This window comes from Giraffa tippelskirchi, chromosome 13 (genome assembly GCF_054371585.1).
Source record: "Giraffa tippelskirchi isolate mGirTip1 chromosome 13, T2T-mGirTip1v1.2.pri, whole genome shotgun sequence".
Lineage (NCBI taxonomy): Eukaryota > Metazoa > Chordata > Mammalia > Artiodactyla > Giraffidae > Giraffa > Giraffa tippelskirchi.
In genome coordinates, this window is record NC_137287.1 from 87,425,107 (window position 1) to 87,448,214 (window position 23,108).

The following is a 23,108-nucleotide window of genomic DNA, read 5'->3' on the forward strand; positions in this document are numbered from 1 at the left end:
CACTTTCTATCCCCAAATAAAATTTGATCTTACCATAAGGCTCATCTAATGAGAACTGGCCCAGGGACCTTATTAATTCTCAAGACAAAAGGGTGCCCTCAGCCCCCTGTTGCTCAGAAGCCCTGGACTTAGGCAGAAAAGAAGTGGGTCTGTGGTAGGGGACAGACCTGGAGGCAGGTTAGGAGACTGTGTCTGCCCTGGCATTAATATTGGACATGCAGTCATCCCTGTGGTGGACTCCGCAAACGTTGAAACTCCTGCATATTTTGAAATCATCCCAGTCGGGTTTGGTCATGAGAACAGACCCCCAGCTGGATGGTCAGGGGCAACTTTCTGTTGTTCAGTCGCTCAGTTGTGTTCAACTCTTTGCGACCCCGTGGACTGCAGCACACCAGGCTCCCCTGTCCTTCACTATCTCCAGAAGTTTACTCAAACTCATGTCCATTGAGTCAATGATGCCATCCAACCATCTCATCCTCTGCCGCCCCCTTCTCCTCCTGCCCTCAATCTTTCCCAGCATCAGTCTTTTCCAGTGAGTCGGCTCTGCACATCAGGTGGCCAAAGTATTAGAGCTTCAGCACCAGTCCTTTCAAAGAATATTCAGAGCTGATTTGCTTTAGGATTGACCGGTTCAATCTCCTTGTAATCCAAGGTGCAGTTTTAAGGGCTCCTTAAAACCAGGACCACAGGACTTACAGTGGGCGTCACCGAGCAGGCTATGGCTGCTCCTGCGGGACCACCCACCTCACAACTGGATGACCTGCACCTCCCCTTCTCGTCCAAGGGCACTCCTCACTGCTGGCCTGGCTCTAAAGCTTCGGTTCTCAACCTTGCCTGCCCTTTGGCATCAACTGGGGAGACTCAGAAACTCAGAAGAACAAATCCTGGAGGCTATTAAATCAGAGTGCCCTTTGGCCCCGCAAGGGGTAGATGCAACCAGGCTGAAACCTACCAGAATGGGTCCCCTCGGACACAGGATGCGAGAGGCAAACAGAACCACCTATAGTGCTGCTTTTAAAAGGTTTTATCCAGGAGAAAATAAAGCACATGCTCAATTCCACTCTTCTCCTCTTAGAATAAATTTCGCTTTATTGAAGAGAACGTAGCATCAACTGTTTCACTCTGTGTGGAGCTTTTCAGTTTTCCTGTTCCATTTTACAGCACCTCCGCTCCTACAGCTGTAATTTTATATGATGCCTTGCCGGCATTTGCCGAGTAAAACATTACATGCAGTTTTAAGTGCCAAAAGGTGTAGGAAGTTTTGTAAAACTCTGGAAGGGGAGAGAGCAATAGGTTTATCTTAAGGTCATAAAATTTTTTATTTGATTTTTTTTCCCCTCCTTTATACTTGTTGCTGTTACTTTAAAAGTCTTCTGGCATTTAACTGGCAATAAACAGGGCAAAACAAACTGTTCCTTCCTTTAGATTGTGCAATTTTTATTGCTCCAGTTTACAGCCACCAAATATGCCTTTTCAAAAAATGCTTGTTTAACCACCTTCTGTTTGTAAGCAGTAGGGCTGTGAGCCAACCAGGGAGTGAAGTCGTACTGTCTGAGTGCCACAAGGTTTTCAAAGATGCTTAGAAACAATCCGAAGTTAAGTGACACTGATGATGCAGGTTCCTTAGCCAGACAATTGCATAGAACTGAATCAAAGACAGCTGAGCTTGTGTTGTACCCACTTGTCACGCTCAGGCGTTTAAAGCAAATGGAAAGGCCAGCAGGATCGCGATTGTAACGAAAGGAATCAGGGTGGAATTGTCCATTTCCACGATTATTTAGAAGCCAGTGACCAGAGTAAATGCTGCCACACTAAATCAGGGAACACATTTTGGATCCCATAGGCAATGCGGGAGGGGAGGGTGAGTTTTATTTTAGCTGACACTATGCCATGCTTCCAGTTTTCACATCTTTTCAGTACATCTCCACCTCAACCTCAAAAACTTCAGGGTAATGAGTCAGGATCAAGCGTGATGGGGGGGATGGGGATTGGGGGATGGAAGGCTGCCTACCAATATATTCCTTGGGCAGGAAAAGAAAAGTAGGATTTCAGAGAAATAAGTACTGTCAACATAAAAAATAGTCATACCCTAAAAGTTGAGAGTTACATTTTATTTGGTGGGAATTTTTAAAACTTCAAGCCCACAAGACAGCATCTCAAATGATCCTGAGGAAACTGCTCTGAGGAGGTAGAAGTTGGCAGTGGCGGGGGTGGTGGGGGTGGGGCTGGGGGGACAGGGTGAGGGAGTCAGGTTATATAGAAGTTTGCAACAAAAGGTAGCTAGTCTGAACATGAAAAGTATTTTTGTGAATTAAAGAAAACCAGATATCTCAATTTCCTAGGGATGGAAATAGCAATCCACTCCAGTATTCCTGCCTGGAAAATCCCAAGGACAGAGGAGCCTGGCAGGCTACAGTCCACAAATGAGTCGGCTATAACTGAGCACACACAGACAACTCAGGTTAAGGTATTTAGCGCTTTTCTATTTATGGGAAGATGCAAGAGTCTGGGTTCACTGAAATCACTCCTGTATCTAGGGCCAGTATCCTGTGCTTTTCACACCCTGAGCTCCTCAGGGCTCCCCTGTTGGGAATGGCTACATACAGGCTGATGGCTGCCAGGTGACTCAGGTCTCCTTCCTGGGTGCCCTGGAGGGCTGGAATCTCTGAGGCCGGTGACATCCTTGTTCACTGAGATGGCAGGAAACACTCTGTTTCTCAGTACTCAAACATTTAAAGACAAAATTCAAAGAATTTGGAGGATTTTTACTCTCCTCTGAACACCTATATTTTCTGGCAATATGTTTAGCCTCCAAGGCAAACAGATCAATAATCTCCACCATCACACAGCTTTTTTGTTTGTTTTTCATCATTGCCTTCTTTATTTATTTATCTTTGTAGTCATGGCAGCAACCTGAAATGAAAAGGTTATTATTTCCTTTTTGAAAATAGCTTCCAGATACCCCCCAGCTCCACAAAAACCCTTCCTCCAGAGTTTTCTATCTCCTGTCAGTTACTACACAATGCAATTAGAATCGTTTGTCTCTAATATTGCTTTATCATGTTGCCACCTTCCTCAAGAACACTGTAATAATAACAACAATATTATTTAATTTTATGGCACATTTCCTTCCCACTAGACACTTTGCTAAGTACATTATCTACACTGCTTATTTAGTATCACATTAGGAAGCTCATATTATTTTATTGAATCATTTTACCATTAAGAATCATCAGCAGCTTAAGTAACAGCCAAATATCACATAGCTAGAAAGTTGAGCCCAGCTCTACAATAATGCATGAGTGCTCAGTCACTCAGTGGTATCTGATTATTTCTGACCCAGGGACTGTAGCCCATCAGGCTCCTTTGCCCATGGGATTTCCCAGGCAAGAATACTGGAGTGGGTTGCCATTTCCTCCTCCAGGGGATCTTCCCAACCCAGGGATCCAACCCCCGTCTCCTACACTGGCAGATGGATTCTTTTACCACTGTGCTACCAAAGAAGTCCCTGCTAATAGAATGTTGAAAGCTGTCACTTTCTCCCTGTAGCTCTGACAATGTTTCCTCTCAATAGTTCATTATTTGGTGCACCTAAGCTTAGCTGTTTGTGCATGCCCAGTTGCTTCAGTCATGTCTATTTGCAACCCCATGGACTGTAGTCCACTAGGCTCCTCTGTCCATGGGATTCTCCAGGCAAGAATACTGGAGTGGGTTGCCATGCCCTCCTCCAGGGGATATTCCCGACTCAGGGATCAAACCAGGGTCTCTTGCATCTCCTGCATTGCAGGCAGATTCTTTACTGCTGAGCCGCAGGGGAAGCCCCAAGCTTAGCTAGAAATCATATCAAATACATATGTAAATATTTACCTATTTATTTATACATATATAATTCCATAGATGTAAGTTAGATGAGCTAAATTTGCTATAGTTTCTGGTGATTCGCGGAGAAGGCAATGGCATCCCACTCCAGTACTCTTGCCTGGAAAATCCCATGGACGGAGGAGCCTGGTGGGCTGCAGTCCATGGGGTCGCCAAGAGTCGGACACGACTGAGCGACTTCACTTTCATGCATTGGAGAAGGCAATGGCAACCCACTCTAGTGTTCTTGCCTGGAGAATCCCAAGGATGGCAGAGCCTGGTGGGCTGCCATCTATGGGGTTCCACAGAGTCGGACACGACTGAAGCAACTGAGCAGCAGCAGCAGCTGGTGATTCAAATCTTACAACTAAGAGTGAAGCACATACATGTCTGAGGCTCTTTCACACAGGACACACCAAGTTTTCAAATGACCAATCTCTGGGCAAGGTCCCCAGTCATGTCATGACCATCTGAGGATGAGAAGGGGCAGCTGATGGGGTCTCCAGGTAGCCTTTTCCTCTGGTGCTCTGTTGATCACTGCTGGGGGCACTCTGCACAGACTCCCCAGCTAGTCGGTCCCTGTGCAATCCTCTCCATGGTTTCAGGACAGCTCCCACCCCTGAGCATGTCCAGCCCCTGTTTTAATGCTGTGTTTGGGGGTCATCTCGTGCCCTTCACATGAAAGGTTCCCTGTGATGAGCCAGCAGGAGGTGAACCTCATTTTTAGTCCCAGCTCCATTGTTAGGAAACCATGTGTCTTGCATTTCCGGCCTGATTGTAAATGGGCATGGGAGGGCTGTGGCCCTTCTGATCCATGGGAGGAAGATGAGATCATATTTGTGCACATCTGTGTGTTGGTGTGTGCACATGCACGTGGAGTATTTCTTTCAAGAAGTGAGAAAGCCCATGAATAGCAGGAAGCACTTTTTTTTCCCCCCTACATCTGCCAATGTTTTCTGGGTCCTTGGAGAGGCACTAAACATCTGGTTCTCACCATAAACGCTCTGCAGAAGAGCGAATTCATGCTTCCCTCTGGGCAGGACCTGGGGGACCCAGGGACCACAGGGCCTTCATCCCAGCCTCGCCTGCCTTCCCAATACAGACAGCCTATACCCACTCAGGCATAAGGGTAGCAAGTCTTCTTTTTAATACGTTCATCGGTATATTTGGAAAGACAGTTTCTGTGAGCAAGAAAACAGAGAAATGAGTTGCTTACTCCTTGTAAGGGAAGACTGTTCAGTTTGATTGTATCTTTAATAACCAGAGAATTAACTCTGACAGGTTTGACTGCCACTAGGAAGGGAAAACAAAAAAGAAAACAACTCAGAAACCCCTTGCTTCACTCTGCATGTGTTTGTTTTCAAAATGTTATGAATAAAGAGGTTAAATACTGTCCAATACTCATGAAGATTAGAGAATAACTTCTTCTTTCTAAATATATACATGCATACATACATGTATAGTTATTATCCCACTTTTTTATTATGAAGGATAATTTGTGGGTAGACAAGAGGGCCATGTCAAATCCTAGCTGTAGAGGTCACTAGTTTTATGAACTTGGAAAATTGCTCCAATTCACTTTGCTTTATTTATAGGTGGGATCGCAGTGATGCCCACCTCAGGAAGTTTTGTGAAAATTCGATTGGAAGAGTCCATAAAATTTTCTCTGGGGCAGGCAATAAGGAACCACAACCACACAAGTGGCAATGAAAAATTAGAAGTAATCTTTGTTAAAAAATGTGAAGTCAGTTTTTAAAATGCCATAAACACATGAAACCACCAGTAATTCCACAGTGGAGAGGAGTTCCTGTCTAACTGCATACTGGTTTCTTGCCATCCCCACACCTCTCTCTCTGGTCCCATCTCTGTGTGTGGTTTTTCTGCAGAAATAGGACAGACTCCCTGAGATTCATCACCTCCTTCCGCCAAGCAGTGCTATGCTCGGGATATTGCTAAATGTAAACACTGACCTGGATCAGCTCGTCATTCATGGGCGCCTGGTAGTCCACAGTGTACCAAAAACAGGACTTACCTGACCAATATCCCACCGACAGACCTTCATGGTTCTTACTTCCTTTTTGCCTTTTCTGTAGTGATGATGCTTACTTTTCAGTTTTTGTGAAAGTGACCTCTTATTGGATGAATTTCAGAAAGTGGAACTGAACACTCAAAGGGTCCACATTGCTGAGATTTTGTGTCCAGGCTGACAAGTTGCCCCCAAAACTATCGTGACAATGTACACCCCCACAAGCAACACATGACGGCATCTACTTTCACACAGCTTTTCAACCTTTGCTAATTTTTTAGCCCAAAATTATCTTTTCATTGTGATAATGCATTTAGTTTTGATTGCTAGTATAAAAAGATGTGGTGAGGTGACATTCATGAAGTTAAGTCACCAGGTTGCTGTAGAAAGTGGGAGACAGCAAACCACTGTGACACATTGAGAGGACTGCACGTTCCCTGGACACAAGGGAAGGCCGGGGCCCTGTAGGTGACCCAGAGCATCTGGCATGTCCTCAAGAGACAAGCCCTGAGAAGGCTCTTCCGACCCATGGTTCTAAGGGAAGACAACGTACTCATGGTGGAAGACGCCTTGGGGGTGAAGGGGTTTACAACACTGGAAGGGCTCATGTCCACGGAGGGTGTAGGCGAAGCTGGAACAGCCTACCAGGGAGCCCCTTTAGTGTCAAGCAATGACTGTGAACCACGAAGGTTACAGACCTGAGGGCAGTGGTCCGGTACCCAGACCAGGAGAGGCATTTCCCCCAACGTACACATCCATCTACAGAGTGCGAGCCTGACTCCTACATCCCTGCTCTCCCTCTCTTTGCCTGATGTTTGGAGTAGGATGGCGGCCGTTGGGACCACGTAAGCCCCGGGATCTCTGGATAATTGAAAGGAAGTCTCAAGAGGGTGGAAATGCTGTGCCATAGACTCTGTGGATGAGAGCATGTTGACATTGGAGCAATTTGCTGGGAAAGAAAGAAAAACCAAGCTGGGGAAACATACCCAGTGTCATTGAAAGAAAATTTCACATGATTACTGGCCTTGTAGAATTCATGCTCTGAAATTGTCCTATTTATAGCCTCCATCCATTTTTCCTGGACCGCTTCTCTGGTTCTTGGGACAGGAAAGAGCTGTTTATATGCTGGTGATGTTAACGTTGTTGTGAACACTGGAAACATCAGGGAAGGGAAAGACCTGGGGCGGGGGGAGAAGTGGAAATGCAAAGTGAAGCAAATTCCGGTTTGCTTTTTGTTGACTTCTTTGCTTTTTGAAGACTTTTCGTTGACTTCTGCTCTCACCAATCAATTTTTAAATAGGTTACGCAATAAAAACATTTTAACACGTTTAGAAACCTTTTAAAGCTTTCAGGGATTCCTAAGGGAGCCTAGGAACCTCAGCTTCTCTGGGGCTTAGAAGCTGCAGAATGTGAGCTGGGAGTTGGGGGGATGAGTAGGGGAGAGGATTCAGTCATTCCACAGGTGGCCCCAAGAATGAAGGGCTTTGGAGCACGGAGAATGCCTGTGGTCAGAGTACTCTCTCTTTTCTTTTTTAATCGAAGTATAGTTGATATAGAATATTATGTAAGTTTCAGCTATATAAAACAGCGATTCACAATTTTTGAAGATCATATTCCATTTATAGAAATTATCAAACACTGGCTAAATACACTGTGCTGTACAATACGTCCTTATTTATTCTATACATAATATTTTGTACCTCTTACTCTCTTACCCCTATATTACCCTGGTAACCACTAGTATGTTCTCTATGAGTCTGCTACTGTTTTGTTAATTGTATCTTTTTAGATTGCACATATAAGTGATATCATACAGTCTTTTGTCTTTCTCTTTCTGACCTGGTTCACTTAGCTTAATGCCCTGTAAGTCCATCCACATTGATGCAAATGGCATTATTTCATTCTTTTTTTTACAACTGAGCAATATTCCACTGTGTATATATACCACATCTTTTTTATACATTCATCAGTTGATGGACACTTAGGTTGCTTCCTTGTCTTGGCTATTCCTGAACATTCTAGCAGTCTAATGCATACTCCCAGTTGGAACTGGGACGACAAGGAATGTATCATTTGGAAAGCAAGTTGATCTAATTTTGACAAAAAGTAAACTGTTAAACCACATTTCAAAGAAGAGTCAAAATTCTGATTTCAAATGGGAGCATGAGTACTCACCATCCAGAAGCCTTGAGAATTCTCGAGCAAACATGTTCTGAACATCAGCTCCACGCCAGGACACGGAGCTGTGTGGGCACCAGGATTTTTAAAGATGTGAATGAAATAAACAATTTCAGTCAAGAAGCAGCCCAAACTCTGTAAAGACATGCATATGTGTAAACATACAAATGCAATTCAGCCTCAGGTAGTAGCATGTAATAACAAACACAGCTCAGCAGACAGTTAGGATCAGAGGAGCTGAAGAATAACCAGGTTCCAGTCGTTAGCTGTGTGACCTTGGACAACTTGGTTAACTTCTCTGTGCTTCACTGCTTCATCTGTAGAATGGAAATAATACTAGTCCCTACTTCCCAGGTTTGACTGAGGATGAAATTAGTTGATACTCATGAGTGAGCAGAACAAAGCCTGGAACATAGTGACTGCTCAGGAAGTGCTAACCGTTGTATGTTCATAAACAGCTCCCAACCTCAGCCTTCCCATCTGCAACATGGGAGTAATAATTAGAGGCTGCCTTTAAATGATGACCATGGGGCTTTCCTAGTAGTTCAGTGGTAAAGAGTCTGTCTGCCAATGCATCAGACATGGGTCCGGGAATATCCCACATGCTATGGAGCAACTAAGTCCTTGGGCCAGAACTACTGAGCCCCTGCTCTAGAGCCTGGGAGCCTCAACTACTGAAGCCCGTGCGCCTGAGAGCATGTGCACCACAACAAGAGAAGCCAGTACGGTGAGAAGCCTGTGCACTGCAACTAGAGAGTAGCCCCTGCTTGCAGCAATGAAGACCCAGCACAGCCTTAAATAAATAAGTAAAATTTTTAAAAGGATGCCCATTACCAGATGGGACTGTGCGAAGACTTGGAGCATAGTCAGACTGTTCAAAGGCAAAGTGTTACTTGAATGATAACGTTCCCCTGCAAGGCTCTTCACCAAATAAGGTGTGTGGTTGTGGATTACGTCACAAGGCCGTCTGCCTTAACTTTCCACAGTGCTACACTTTGTGATTTTACAAGTGTTTGTTGGTGATGAGGCCCAAATCACCCTGTGATGCACTGCCTCCCATGTTACACATCCTGTTAAAGAGAAGCAGAGGGGACATATACACACCTATGGCTCATTCATGTTGATGTTTGACAGAAAACAACAAAATTCTGTAAAGCAATTATCCTCCAATTGAAAAAAATTTTTCTTTTTTTTTTAAAGAGAAACAAGGAACGGATACAAATCTAGCTCACACAAGACTGACAACAAACTCTTTTGCCTTCCCAAAGATACAGGAACCCAGAACTTGCTTGCCTTTGCTGGGCCACTGAGGAACCACACATGTGTAGCCTCTGGGGATCAGGACCAGGGTAATGGATTTGCGCCATCACAGAGTCAGGCCCAAAACAAAGTCCTTGCCACTAAATGAAGGATTAGTATGGATGGAGCGGCAGAACTAAACTGCTGACCTCGTGAGCTGCTGTCATCATTTGCCAGACTCTCCAACCAGCTCTGCCAACTATGCAGGGAAGTCCCCTCTAGTGCCTGAAACCCTCCCATCCTGCCAAAGACCCCTGAGGACACTTGCCCATCCTCCTTTGTCTACAGGCTTCCCCTTCCAGCCCCTCTCTCTGCCTGTCTGGCTCCTAACCACCCAGAAAACCCCAAGTGTGCACTTTCCAGCTTGAACGCATGGGCAGTTCATTTCTAAAGCCCCTCATGCTTTTCTGCAAAACCTTTAAAAAGAGCAGACAGATAGATGAGGCCAAAATGAGCACCCAGGACTTACTCGGCCCATCAAAGATGCTCCAACCCGTGAAAACAGGACTTTATAAATGTCACTCTGTTAATACCAGGTCAAATGTTCCTAATCACTAGAAAATAAAATAAGATTTCTGTCGAGTTAAATGCCATTGTTCTAATCATTAGATCCTGGCATCTGAAAATAAGAGAGAATGTGTCTTCCTCTTTGCTGTGAATGACAAACCATGAGCCGTCCCTACTGTTGACTGACAGATGTTTAATAAGCCATGTGATGGGATAAAGCTTGTCTTTCAGCCTAAGTAGTGGCTTATCTCTGTCTCTAAACACCTGCTGAAAGTGAAAGTGAAAGTCACTCAGTTGTGTCCTACTCTTTGCGACCCCATAGACTATACAGTCCAAGGAATTCTCCAGGCCAAAATACTGGAGTGGGTAGCCTATCCCTTCTCCAGCAGATCTTCCTGACCCAGGAATCAAACCAGGGTCTCCTGCATTGCAGGCGGATTCTTTACCACCTGAGCTATCAGGAAAGCATAGCGTCATACCCTGTTACCACCACAGCCACGAAAATCTTAAACAAGGCTGTAAAATGGACGTTTCTTTTTTTTTTTTTTTCCCAGTTATTGAATTTGGAATGTTTCAGGTTACTGAGACAATCAAGCAAAGAATGGCTAGATATCATTTCTAAGTGTCACACCAAATGCTTTGGGAATGCCTCTTTTTTGTTGGCTTCATATGGTTTGCTGATTTGTTTTCCATTCCTATCACTGATGATGAAGTAGCTAAATGCAGTGGTCCTTGTCTTCCAAGAGTTTATCATTCAAGGAAGGCAGTGGGATCAACCACCGTGGAACGACTGGAGAAGGCAGGACAATCAGGGACTGCATGATGGTGGGTTTCTGAATGAAGACCATCCCTGAGAGCTGGCACAATCAGGGAGAACTTCCTGGGGAGGTGTTCCCACTTGTTAGAACCCTCCCATGATAAGAGGAGACAGACCGTGAGCTGGCCCTGGACCATGACAGGTGAGCATCAGGGTCGGTCCCTGGAGGACCTCAAGAGGCATTGAGGGGGTGCCTGGTGCCTTTCGATACATGTGGTGATGGAAAATGAATGAGCAAAGAGACAGATGAAAGTAACCTTTGAGGAAGGTTAATCTGGCTGTAGTACACAGAATGGGGGGAATGGGGAGAATCGTCTGGCCATTCATCTGTGAGGCTGTTGCAGTGATTCTGGGGTGACAGTCGCAACCTCTCCTAAAAAGACACACCTAGAAAAAATAGGAGAAATAACAGGACTTGGTGATCTGAGGAATAATGAAGGTATCTTTGGGGCTTGGAATATGTGCTTCTCCCTGTTTTCCAGAAAAACCAATGACTTTGAGTCAGCTTTGGGAGCTGCACTTGAGACTAAAGGAAGCAGTGGTTTTGAAGGAGACCCTGCACAGACTTCCTAAAGGACCAACACGGTTCCTTTACGGGGGGCTCCTCACCCACAACACTGCCATTCCACTGTTAAATGAAATATACTTCCTTATCATTATCTGAGCCTCAGCTGCTCTACAAATCTCACAGGAATAACTTCGCACCTTCTCTGAAGGCTTGATCCCAGAGCTGAGGAGCCCGAGCCCCTCATCAGGCTGGAATGACTGATGGCTTGGGTGTGGACACAGCACCCGGCTCCCTGTCAGGACGCCCTCAGCACCCTTGGTGAGCAGGTCCAACTGCAGGTCAGCCGGTCTCCCATGGGTTAGGTTACAACCCTTAACAAAGCAGACCTGGTATTCTTCTCGTGGAGCACAGTATCCAAAATATCCTTTATAATGAAGCACATTTAAAGATTTCCTTTCAAAATATCCTTCCAACTACTGAAAACAACTTTTTTCTTTACTATTTTTCACAGTGCAGGATAGCACTAACAACCTTGATCACTCACGTATCTAAAATACCATTCTAATGAAAGCAATGATAAATGGATTTTGGCTGACACAGGCCGTTTAGATTTGGCAAAGTTGGGGCCTTCAGTGTGTTCACCTGGCTAAGTCATGCCTGGGACTGCAGAGTTTCTAGTAAGGACACATCACTGCTGAATTCCACTTCCAACCTCTGAATCCTGGGAACATGTGTTATGCCCCAAAACCAAACGTTGTAATATTGTCATAAGGCCTTATAAGCAATGAAGAGACTTAATACAGTACATGACACCAAAAATAAATTATCCAGCTGCACCTCCCATAACTGAGAAGGAGGCATGAAATCAAAGGTAGAGACCTAGACAAAAAAAAAAGGAAAGCAGTTATACTTGTAATTCTGGTTTTCTGGTATTCTTGTTTGGCAAACAAATGTTGGAGCTTTTTTATCTGTAGGCTCTCCCTATAAGTTCTCCATTTGGTGAACTCTTATGTAATGTTTATGCTGATTTATTTCTTTTTTAAATTTTTTTCTTTCCCTGAGCCCAATCATCTTATAGACTATATTTTAATGTATTTATTTTTAATTAGAAGAAAATGAAGGGAGGTTTTTTTATCTGTAGGCTCTCCCTATAAGTTCTCCATTTGGTGAACTCTTATGTAATGCTTATGCTGATTTATTTCTTTTTTAAATTTTTTTCTTTCCCTGAGCCCAATTATCTTATAGACTATATTTTAATGTATTTGTTTTTAATTAGAAGAAAATTGCTTTACAATGTTGTGTTGGGTTTTGCCTGTTTCTTTTAAAACCAGTAAAAAAAAAAAAATCCTCTAAAATGTAGTATGAAAATCTTTAGGAAGGAAATTCGGATGAAACTGTCATTTTCTGAGCCAGTTTATTTGGAAAGTCTCGTTACACAGACTTAAATATCAGTGAAAGAAATGGTCCGTTTTCTAAGTCAAAATGTCTATATTGTTTTGAAAATCTGTATTTGAAACCTGTCACATGAGTTCAAATTTAAATGAATCGCTACTTTCTAAAAGGGCATTTTTTAAAAAGCAAAGGATAGTTGCCATGTGTAGGGAAACGATGGTATTTAGAATTTAGTTACCAGTTTGAAAGCTTAAATATCCTACAATCTTTTGTGGGGCTTTGCTGGGCTGCCCCATCCCCAGGCAGCATCAGAAGCCAGCCTATTTCCTTCTGCATTCCGTCTGCTCCTCCTCTGGGTCCCCACGCCCTCCCCATGCTGACCTTCAGAGAACACAGCTTCTCGTGGCCTCCCCGAGCCCAACGGTCCTCTCCTGTCAAGTGGGAGGGGCTGCTGGGGAGTGTAGCTTAGGTAGAATCTACTGAGGATACAGGGACCACAGACAGGGGGCCCGGGCAAGAGGGCGTCTTTCAAGGAACCCTGGTTTAAAAGACTCTTGGTGTCATGGGCTGAACTCACATTGACATCCTCACTTCTGTGCCTCAGAAAGTGATTGTGTTTGCACGCACCTCAGTGTTCATAGCAGCAGTGTTAACAACAGCCCAGATATGGTAGCAAAAGAAGTGTCCATCAGCTGATGAATGTTTTCTATTGCCTGCCAAGGCAGGAGACGCAGGAGATGTGGGTTCAATTCCTAAGTCCAGAATATCCCCTGGAGAAGGAAACGGTAACCCACTCCAGTCTTTTTGCCTGAGAAATCCCAGGGACAGAGGCGCATAGTGGGCTATAGTCCATGGGGTTGCAAAGAGTCAGACACAACTTAGTAACTAAACAACTATGTATCTATATGGTCACATCGTCTCCATCCATCATATATATATATATATACTGATATATACATATATATATATATATATATATAACCACCGAAAGTGAAAGTCGCTCAGTCATGTCCAACTCTTTGCGCCCCCATGGACTATACAGCCCATGGAATTCTCCGGGCCAGAGTACTGAAGTGGGTAGCCTTTCCCTTCTCCAGGGGATCTTTCCAACCCAGGGATGGAACCCAGGTCTCCCGCATTGCAGGCAGATTCTTTACCAGCTGAGCCACAAGAGAAGCCCCATATGTATTATGTATGTATGTATGTATATATATATATATATATATATATATATATATATATATATATATATAACTGCTCAGCCATAGGAAAGAATGAAATATTGCCATTTGCAATAATATAGATGGACTTATTATTTTGCTTAGTGAAATAAATCAGAGAGAGAAAAATCCTGTACTTCTCACTTATAATGTGGGATCTAAACAAATAAAACAAACTAGTCAATGTAATAAAAAAAAGAAACAGACTCACAGATATGGAGAACACACTAGTGGTTACCAGTGGGGAGAGGGAAGATGGTAGGGGCAAGATGGGGGTAGGGGATTATGAGATACAAACTACTGTGTATAAAATAGATAAACAATAGGATATGTTGTACAGTACACCTGGTATTTTATAATTACTATGAAAAGTATGATCTTTAAAAATTGTGAATCACTATGTTGTACACCTTAAACTTACATAATATTGTACATAAACTATATCTCAACAATAGCCAGGACATGGAAGCAACCTAGATGTCCATCAGCAGACGAATAGATAAGGAAGCTGTGGTACATATACACAATGGAATATTACTCAGCCATTAAAAAAAAATACATTTGAATCGGTTCTACTGAGATGGATGAAACTGGAGCCCATTATACAGAGTGAAGTAAGCCAGAAAGAAAAACAACAATACAGTATACTAATGCATATATATGGAATTTGAAAGATGGTAACGATAACCCTATATGCAAGACAGAATAAGAGACACAGATGCATGGAACAATTTTATGGACTCTGAGGGAGAAGGTGAGGGTGGGACGTTCTGGGAGAATAGCATTGAAACATGTATATTATCATATGTGAAACAGAACACCATTCCATGTTCGATGCATGAGACAAGGGCTCAGGGCCGGGGCAATGGGATGACCCAGAGGGATGGGATGGGGAGGGAGGTGGGTGGGGGGTCCAGGAAGGGGAACACATGTAAACCCATGGCTGATTCATGTCAATGTATGGCAAAAACTATTACAATATTGTAAAGTAATTAGTCCCCAACTAAAATAAATAAATTTATAAAAAAAATAATAATAAAAATAAAAAAAAATAAAATAAATTAAAAAAAAAAAAACACTCTATAAACTCATCTCCCCCCCCCCCCAGTGTCTGTAAAGAGGTAATTAAATAAGAGTGAGGTCATCAAGGTGGCCCTGGTCATATCTGACTAGTGTCCTTAGAAGAAGAAGGATTCAGGACACAGAGGAATGGTCACATGAGGACACAGGGAGAAGTTGTCGACACGCCCAGGAGAGAGGCCTCAGAGAAAACAGCCTGTCCTCACCTTGTTCTTGCATTCCCAGCTTCCAGGACTATGAGAAATAAATTCCTGTTGTTGAAGCCGCCCCACTGGTGGTGTTGGTTATGGTGGCTCAACACACCTGATGTGAGTGTATGCCCAGCCCAACCTCGCTCCCCCTGCCAACTAGAGCTTTTCCATCATCCCAGGCCTGATAAGTGTCAGGTGGTGTCACAGGGCCCTGGTTGAGCTATAGACACCAGACCCACCAAGTCATCCGAGTCCAGCTTCCTCTACCTTCCTGCTGGGATGTGCAATGGCTGCAGGTATGGGGAGATCCAGCCAAGACGAAGGCCCTAGCGGAAGAGCGGGAGAGCAAACCCTCTGCAGGACCACATACCCTGCCTGGGAGAGGTGGTTCCTCCAAGCAAATGCCTAATTATAGATGCTGTGATGTGGGGAAAACAGGATCAAACTGGTTGATCGGAATTCAGACACAAAAGGAAAGACTGAACTTGATTTGTAGAATAACAGAAATTTCTGTCCCTGAGACAAAAACCTTGGGAACAGATTTGCTAGTTTTTCATTCTTAAAAATAGAATTTAACTGTCACATCCTCACACCAGGATGAGTTTCAGTTCTGAAATCAAATGTGTCCTTGTTCACAATCAGTGTTCCATAGCGATAATCAAAAGATGGAAATTTCACTTTTTGTCTCTTTTTCCCTGTTCATCTGGACAGTGCGTTGCTTTTCCTTTGAGCATGTTTTAAACTTTCCCTATTTCTTCATTTTCTTTAAAACCAAAGGCTTCATATTTTAAAATTAAGATGAGAAAGAAACATATTGTTTATGGTGCAAAGAATCCAAGATCTTTCTCGATCACTAATATGCTCTCAAGCAATGTATTTCTATGAGTGTAAATGTCTCAATAATTTATTTACGAAACAGCAGTAAATCAACATGACCTCATCAGCGGACACTAACTAGTTGTGTTGTCTAGAAAGTGCTGACGTGGTGCTACAGCTGTTGGTGTTTCCTCCTAATGAATGGAGGGGAACAGAAATAGAATTTCTTGGCACTGGATGGCTGTGTCTCCACACATGCAGTCACTTCCTTCCACTACAGGAGAGGAAGTGCCGATCCACGTGGCTCCAGGAAGATTAGATGCAGGGAGGGCTGTGGGGGGGAGAAGGTGGGAGGTGAGTGCTGGGAAGTGGGGTCAATAGAATCAACACGGATGACAAGACTGGAGCGACTAACACTTGATGTGTCTTGGGTCACAGCTCTCATCTGGCTGACGGCCGTCAACAGTCAACAACTCCTACCAGAGGTGCTGCTCCTGTCCTCACTCGAAGCTGTTCCTTATCACTTGGTTGATGTTCTTCATTGCTTGTTTCAGCAGCTCATCAGACTGAATCCACTGCATGTCAGGCACTGCGGTAGACTCCAGAATCGCGGACGTGAGCTAAAAAGACAAAAATATTAACATCTGTCCTTGCAATCTGTTATTAGCATCTTGAAGCTGTCACCTTATGAAACAGGATATAATAATCCGATTTCCTGCATTTTTAGGTTACAATTAAGATTTGAGTTATGTTTTGCCTTCATTGTTGCTGTTCAGTGACTAAGTTTTGTCCAATTCTGCAACCCTGTGGATGTAGCCTGCCAGGCTCCTTTATCCTCCACTATCTCCCAGAGTTTGACCCCCTAAGAACACCTAAATCATGACAGAATAAACAGGATGTGTATTTCTCACTCAAGGAGTAGTATGTGTAGCTAGACCCTTGATGATTGGGCAGCATTCCATTCCCTGGGTGACTTCTGTTTCTCTGGTGCTGTTTAGGACCCCTCAGAGAGACGTTCTTTCTCTTCCTCTGGAAGCAGTATGGGATGCAAACTCAATTCTTAGGAATTTTGCGGGCGTTTCATCACCATGAGGGAAATAACAAAGATGAATCATGGGGTTGGTTAGCAAACCCCAGAGAAATCCAAACAATCATTGCCAGGGTACTGCTCAAACCATATTGTAAGAATAATGTCCAATTCCTACAGTTAGATAATTGTGTATTTTCTTTTAATAAATAGTGTTAGTGTTAGTCGCACAGTTGTGTCCGACTCTTTGTAACCCCATGGACTATAGCCCACCAGACTCTTCTGTCCATGGAAGTCTCCAGGCAAGAATCCTGGAGTAGATTGCCATTTCCTTCTCCAATGGACAGTGGTCAGTGTCAAATCACTGACCACATGGAAGAGTAACTTAATCATTTCATTTTTATCTGTCCATGTTACAGCTTACTGAAATTTACTTCTCTTGCAGTTATTTAAACTCATGAGGAAAATTTTTATATGTTGGTTTAATAAGGATTACGAGGTTGCAGTTTTCAAAATAACAGAATATAACAATGAAAAACATTTGAAGATTACTGATCTACAAAGCATCACAAAACATCCATTCCAAAGCAAAGTTATCTGAAATTTGACATTTTTTAATTTATTTGAATATCTTTGTCATTTTTCTCAAAAGAATTATCGATGACAAATACCTTTCATGTTTCAATGGTGAAGTATGTATTATTTCAGAGAAGGCAATGGCATCCCACTCCAGTACTCTTGCCTGGAAAATCCCATGGACGAAGGAGCCTGGTAGGCTACAGTCCATGGGGTCGCTAAGAGTCAGACATGACTGAGTGACTTCACTTTCACTTTTCCCTTTCATGCATTGGAGAAGGAAATGGCAACCCACTCCAGTGTTCTTGCCTGGAGAATCCCAGGGACGGGGGAGCCTGGTGGGCTGCCGTCTATGGGGTCGCACAGAGTCGGACACGACTGAAGCGACTTAGCAGCAGCAGCAGCATGTATTATTTGGTTTAATTAACTAATAATTGCATCATAATTTCCAGTGATGCTCTTTCTTGAAGCTATACCTCCGATGATGTTTATTTTGTTGGATTTTTAAAAAATTCCCTCAGAATAAATGTTTTAATATTTTTTAAATAGTATGGTTCATACATGTTTTAGAGCTTTCCTTGTGGCTCAGAGGGTAAAGAATCTGCCTGCAATTCAGGGGACCGTTTCAATCCCTGGATCTGGAAGATCCCTTGGAGAAGGCAATGGCTACCCACTCCAATATTCTTGCCCGGAGAATCCCATGGACAGAGGAGCATGGTGAGTTACAATCCATGGAATCACTAAGTGTGGACACAACTGAGCGACTAACACACACATACACATGTTTTAACAGAAACATACAGCATTTTAATAGAAACACACATATGCACATGTACTACGAGATTTTAACTTTTAGGACCTTAGCGTGTATTTGGAGTTCTTATTGTCTTAAATAATTTCAGCAAGCATACAAAAGAAAATGAATTAAATTACAGTAGGTGGTAAAACTCTACAGTGTACAGTCCATAGATGTAACCATTTGGATGCCTGTGGAGAGGAGCAGAACATAGCGTTAACTGATATGTTCTGGTCTGAACAGATGTTTCCAAACCCACATGGAGGATGTGTCTCTGAAAATAACATACCAGTTCCAGGGGTAACTTTAGAAATGTTAACAACAAACTGCTATTCGCTAAAACTAATAAAGACAGAACGTCAGAAGTGTTTTATAGGGGAAAGGGTCATAATATACCCTCACTGAGAGGTACCCAACAAATATGTATAAGTGCAGCCACACTCACAATCATGTTAAGAAAAATGTGTAAATATTGGAAGTAAGGCAAAAGGATGGGTATTTGAGTGTGTATTTATGTGTGTGTACTAAAATCATTTCACATATGAGAAAATCCTCCCTGACAATAGATTTCAACATTCCTTCTCAGCTGAAATCTAAGAATAACATTTTCTCTATTGAGAGGCATTCTGTCCTGGTCACACTCCTGAACTGAAAAGCAATCCCGCCGTTTACATGCCATCGTCCTGCCCTTTAACGTGCAATGACCAGCTCCTGCCTGTTTCAAGTGTGACAACCAACCATCCAGCATCTTGTCTGTAAGTGCTACCCCTATTGTGTAAAAGCAAAAATCAGAGAGGAATCCGTAAGATGAGGAAAGAAGAGGAGAAAAATGATCACAAATAAAGATTTGCATTTGTTTTACACGTGGTTTTTTTTGGGTGGGGGGTGGGCATGCTCCCTAAGGCAGGAATGAGATAAAGAAGACTGGGACAAAATGGTGATTTCACCCTGAACATACAAGTGGATTACCAAAAGCAGGTATTTCTCTTTATAAAGAAGTGAGAGGAAGCCGAAGAAGTTATATATCAACTTCTGATATATTCAAATTTGACATAATAAGTTGTGGATGCTTTAATTAATGTGGGATAAAATATACAAGACTAAATAAAACATCAAGGTAAGAAGTCAACGTGGGAAGTATTTGTCTGAATGTTTTAAAATTTTTCTGATGAGATTAACAATTGACATAAGAAAGTCTGTTTTTATACAAAACTGGAAATCAGTGTAAATGGTGTCCTTTTTAAAGCAGGTTTCTCAAGTGGCTCAATGGTAAAGAATCCACCAGTCAATGCAGGAGATGCTGCTTTGGTTTCTGGGTCAGAAAAATTCCCTGGAAAAGGAAATGGCAACCCACTCCAGTATTCTTGCCTGGGAAATCCCATGGACAGAGGAGACTAGGGGGCTACAGTTCATGGAGCCGCAAAAAGCCAGACACAACTTAACTACTGAACAACAACAACAAAGAATCATTTACTTTCAATGATTCTAATATTCTTGTTTCTCTCTATTTCAGAATGCTGTCCCCAGTGCCTACTAGGATTAAATTAGATTTTTCCCTCAAATTAGGAAGTCTGTGTTATTAATTTCCAACAGATGAGTAAAACCAAACTAAATTACCAAGTTTATTGCTTATTTTTGTTAACTCCTTTACCTGCTGGTGGCAATTATGATTTAGGACTAGAAGCACATAGCAAAGAACTGACATAAACTCAATAATCAGACAGCTCGGTTCTTAGAGTTAAACTTTGAAAAGGAATATCCTCGTACATAATGTAATTTGCTTGACAACAAAGAGGGAATATTTTGTAACCAGACTCTCTAAAGAATACCTTTATGGCTTTGAGTAATATATGGCTTCTTACCAGAGTAAAGTGAACTGGACGTTATAAAAAATTAATTCTAAGCTTTTCAATTTTCCCTTGAAGAAGAAATCTCTTTATTGCACTCCTGCATGTGCAGAATGTGGGAATCAACTGAAATAAAGGTTTCCAGGGTGCTGAGATACAAACTCGCACCACATTTCTTTGTCTGGCCAAATATTTGGGGAGCAAATCAGAGCACAGACATAGGGTTAGAATTGTAAACAAGTAGCTGGTTATCTAAAACGCCAAGGCCTGCAGAGTTAAGCTTGGACTTTGCCAGAAACAGGCAGCAGGCTCCCCTACAAGAATCTGGATGTCAGTCTGTTCTGGGGCCATAAATCCCATGAGCCTGATGTGCTGGGACATAGATTTCTCCAACAACATTCTTGCCTTTCTTACTCATGCCAGACACGGTGCTCTGCTTTCAACCGTCAGAGACCAGCACAGACGCTGACGGACAAGAGAGGCCCTCCCTGGTGTTATCAACCTCAGTGAGGTATGTGAGATGCTCTGCGTTCCTGAGCGTCCTTTTACGGTTATTATGGACATACGAGGTTCTAATGCTTTAGGGGCTTCAAAAACGCCGCCGCACACACCACTTTGGCATATTGATCATTTTTGAGCTGGAGGTCTGAGAACCAGCAGACACAGGAAGGGCTGTCTGACCTCCCATTTGCTACCCAAAAGCAGGTCATCAAATTCCCATGAGAAGGGTGCCCTCCCTGGACCAGGAAGATCAGAATGTTCTTACTGATGTCGGACCAAACCTGTACAAGCCACCTGCTAAAATAGACCGAATCATTCATTAGACTCCCCCCACATATCTCCCAGTCCCTGTCCCACAATTTATCGCCCCCAATCCAAGCCTCTTCTCCTTGTCACCTCCCCACCGTTCCTCATTCTTTATATAACAGACATATCAGCTTTGGAAACACAGAGCTTCTTCAGATCTTCATTTTTCTTCTGAACACTTCCTGTGCACATAAAAGTATTCAACACAATTTGAATGCTTTTCTCCCGTTCATCTGTCTTGTGTCCGTGTGATCCATGGGTCAGTGGCTAGTCTAAGAGTATGCAGGGGAGGTTTTCCTTTTCTACGAGCTTACCTTGTTTAAGTGCTCCTTCAGAGGAGTCCTTCTCCCTTACACACTCCTGAAGCTTCTGTTTCTAACAGGGGATGACCGCAGGGCTCAGTGGAAGGAGTTGGATTGGGGACTTTCCTGGGAAAAGCCTTTCCTCTGACATCTAAATAAGACATGAGTAAACCTTGAAAGACATTATGCGTCCGGCCAAGCACATGCAGAATCTTCTTAAATATTTGTGAAGTAAATATCTGTCAACCCATTAGTTTTTCACATGGAAAACCAGTAGAAGTGGGACTCAGTCTGTGGGGCTGACAAGCCATTATGGGTCAGCTTTTCTTGTGTTTGGAGCTGACTAAACTGCTCATTTTAAAGTGAAAAAGAATTTATCTGAAGTTATTTGCTGACTGTGCACAATTTGCATCTTCAGAGTGATACATTGCAATACAGTTGGATTTTTTTTTAAGTAAAACATGAAAAAAGAAAGCAAAGAGAAAATTGTACTTCTCTCTGTAGGAAAAAATGTAATTCTTCAGTAATAAGCCCTAAGTTGAAATGGATATGGAGGGGTGTGTATATATGTATATATGTGTGTGTGTGTATATATATATATATATATATGTATGTATATATATATATGTATATATATATATATGTATATATATGTATATATACATCTCCAGTATCAACATGGTCATGATGGTTTAGTTGCTCAGTCATGTCAGACTCTTGCAACCCTATGGACTGTAGCCCACCAGGGTCCTCTGTCCATGGGATTCTCCAGACAAGAATACTGGAAGTGGGTTGCCATTTCCTTCTCCAGGGGATCTTCCCGACCCAGGAATCGAACCCAGGTCTCCTGCATTGCAGGCAGATTCTTTACCAACTGAGCTATGAGGGAAGCCCAATATCCACATAAATGAAGGTTTTCCAGTCATTTTCTACTTATATGCATGTCTATGAGACACATCACTCAATGCCTGAGCATCCAGCTTAATAGACACTAAACCTCCTTCACAGCAAGCAGTGTATGAGACACTGGACACTGTGATAATGTGGAATAGATAATGCACAGTTCACACTTATTAAAAACTTATTATATAATACTTATTATTAAAGTAGAGAAGTCCTATTATAGACATTCACTTCAGTTCAGTCACTCAGTTGTGTCCAACTCTTTGTGACCCCATGGAATGCAGCATGCCAGGCTTCCCTGTCCATCACCAACTCCCAGAGCTTGCTCACACTCATGTCCATCGAATCAGTGATGCCATCCAACCACCTCATCTTCTGTCGTCCCCTCCTCTTCCTGCCTTCAATTTTTCCCAGCATCAGGGGCTTTTCAAATGAGTCAGTTTTTCGTATCAGGTGGCCAAACTGTTGGAGTTTCAGCTTCAGCATCATTCCTTCCAATGAATATTCAGGACTGATTTCCTTTATCATGGACCGGTTGCTGCAGTTTAGTCTCCTTGCTGCCCAAGGGACTCTCAAGAATATTCTCCAATACAACAGTTCAAAAGCATCAATTCTTTGGTGCTCAGCTTTCTTTATAGTTCAATTCTCACATCCATACATGACTACTGGAAAAACCATAGCTTTGACTAGATGGACCTTTGTAGGCAAAGTAATGTCTCTACTTTTTAATATGCTGTCTAGGTTGGTCATAGCTTTTCTTCCAAGGAGCAAGTGTCTTTTAATTTCATGGCTGCAGTCACCATCGGCAGTGATTTTGGAGCCCCCCAAAATAAAGTCTGCCACTGTTTCCACTGTTTCCCCATCTATTTGCCATGAAGTGATGGGGCCAGATGCCATGATCTTAGTTTCCTGAATGTTGAGTTTTAAGCCAACTTTTTCACTATCCTCTTTCACTTTC

At 42.8% G+C, this 23,108-nt stretch overlaps 1 long non-coding RNA gene across 1 annotated transcript in view; it reads right to left on the reverse strand.

The window, feature by feature from the left end:
- Positions 1–2,850: 2,850 nt before the first annotated feature.
- The window catches only part of LOC145531555 (uncharacterized), a 38,994-nt gene continuing 18,736 nt past the window's right edge, over positions 2,851–23,108 (reverse strand). Inside the window, exons 2-6 of the long non-coding RNA XR_014072526.1 lie at positions 16,373–16,512; positions 8,060–8,197; positions 6,909–7,062; positions 4,944–5,039; positions 2,851–2,913 (exon numbers count right to left, since the gene is read on the reverse strand). This is a non-coding gene — a long non-coding RNA (uncharacterized LOC145531555). The remainder of the gene's footprint in view (positions 2,914–4,943; positions 5,040–6,908; positions 7,063–8,059; positions 8,198–16,372; positions 16,513–23,108) is intronic.